This window comes from Penaeus monodon, chromosome 10, assembly GCF_015228065.2.
Source record: "Penaeus monodon isolate SGIC_2016 chromosome 10, NSTDA_Pmon_1, whole genome shotgun sequence".
Lineage (NCBI taxonomy): Eukaryota > Metazoa > Arthropoda > Malacostraca > Decapoda > Penaeidae > Penaeus > Penaeus monodon.
This window is the reverse complement of record NC_051395.1, coordinates 10,411,350-10,413,849: the sequence shown is the minus strand read 5'-3', so window position 1 is coordinate 10,413,849 and position 2,500 is coordinate 10,411,350.

The window sequence follows — 2,500 nt, the reverse complement described above, 5'->3', positions numbered from 1 at the left end:
GTCTAAGTCGCTCTCACTCTCACTTTTATTCCTTTCTGTAGTGGGATATATCACCTCTTTCTACTATCCCCAAATATTTATAGCCTTCTATCTCAACTTTGTTAACAATAACGTCTTTTCCCAGATCTATTCCAATTTTTCTTTTCCCCTTTTAAGGACAAACTCCACATTTTTCAATGCCAAACGACATCCTTATATCCTCTGTAACTAACTTGGTTGTCCTCACGAGTGAGTGTCATCATTATTGTTATTATTATTATCATTATTATTGTTATTATTATATACATTGTTATTGTTATTATTATCATTATTATTATTATCATTTTATTATTATTATTATTTTATTGTTATTATTACTATGTTATTGTTTTATTATTATAATAATTATTATAATTATTATATTCATTATTATTATTATTATTATCATTATATCATCATCATCATCATCATCATTAATATTATCATTATCATTATTAATATTATTATTATTATTATCATCATCATCATCATTAAATGATAATAATTATTATTATTATCATTATTATTATTATTATTATTATTATTATTATTATTACTATTTATGTTATTATTATTATTATCATTATCATTATTGTAGTGAATTTTCCTCTGACTTCAGGCGGGTCATCCCGCAGGTTTCGGGCCACCTGTTCCCCTGACGTTACGGGGGCGGGGTACTCAAAACAGTTAACGATGTTGTATCTCACATCGGAGCCGTTACATTGTCGTAAGGCCTCCGAAGGCCATACTCGAAACAAAATTAGCCGCCGTGTTATGGCGTCACACACCGTAAAGTACCTTGTAAGTTACAAGTGCACCAGGGTTTGAAACCGGATATAGTACAGTTTATTTCCCGATTACTTTAGTCGACAGAAATTTGACTGTAACATTCCTTTTCCATTTTTAATACCGAGGGAGTAAATGTTCTAGTATTTTCTCTGTTGTCCATACTTTGTAAATTGAGTTGACAGACGACAAACAGCGTTTTGTTGGTTGCACATCTTCACGACCGAGCATTGACACTATTATCGGGAACCCTTAGTTTCTGTCCATGATAAGGATAAGCACATACTGCTTACATTTGTTTTACTATAACCTTTTTTGATGCCAAATGTCCAAGTAAATAATGTTTTCTAGAATTATTATTCCGATGATCAGTAACTTCCGTATGTATGTTTACTTTTGCATGAAATTATAATTTTTTGCTTCCGAAAAAAAATGTATATAACAATATGTCAAATGTGAAACTTCATAAACACAATGTTAGAAATATAGGAATTAATGATGTATATATAAAAAAATGCCTGAAGACGACTGCTAGTTCGTATTATCATTTTCTCTTTGTGTATAGAACTTGATTTTTTTCTTTTTTCTTTTTTTTACCACACTTGGTTGAATCTCTGGAAATATCACTCGGCGGGGAGGCAGTCGCTAAGCCTTCCATGGTGTTGGTGACCGTTGTAGGCGTGGCAATAAGACAGCCATGACTTCCCATTGGTTGTTACGTCTTGCAGGTTGATTGCTGATTAGTCAATCGACTACCGGTCAGCCTTCTCTTGGTAGGCAATGGAATTAACTTACAATGTAAACATGGGCCTTACAAAATGCTTACTACACTGTAAATCTTTTTGAAGTATGGGTGATTTACAACATAGTAAGGAGATCGGAAGGTACGATGTAGTAAGGCGGTTACAACGTCCTTGACCTTGTAACGGACGGATAGTTTCGAGTATCGCGGCCCGGATCTGTATAGAAATTCTACGGACTCCTCCGCCACAACGTGGTTTTGTTGTTTTCCTGTGTTTGTCTGTGCTTTTTTTTTTTTTTCCTGTGTTTGTCTGTGCTTTTTTTTTATAAGAATAGACCTGTGTTTTATATCCTCTAACTTACCTTTCCCATTGGTCCGCGATCTATATTTAAATTTATACTATTTCTACTGTACGTAACACAACTTATACACTACATGCCTTATATTCTATACTTACCTTGTTTTAATCTTGTCTTTTTGCCTTCGACTGATTCATCTTAGCTTTATTTCTCACTCGTTTTTCTCTTCATGTTTTCCCGTTTTCCCTCATGGATCCCTTTTTTCACCTTTTCGTACTTTCCTGTATAAACCAGTATAAAAGGTCAAGCTTGGAGAGACAGGCCAGGGAGAGTATGGTGACAGGCCTTTGGATTATTAGCTGGCTGACTGGTGCTTCTCGTGCTGTGGCGGGTTGCCTCTGTTTTATCAAGTAAACGTATGGTGTGTATATTAGTTGTTCGAAAGATTTGTGCGAAATGGATGCTCTTTTTATGTTGCCTTTTTAGGCAGTGAGGTTATTTATATTATTCTTTTTATTGTGACTACGGGATCATTTTCAAATCACCTGATAGTTTCAAATCACCTGTAGTTGGGTAACACGCTACCAAACCAACATTTCAAACTCTAAGGAGTTTGATTATCCACTGCAATTATTATTATTATTATTATTATTAT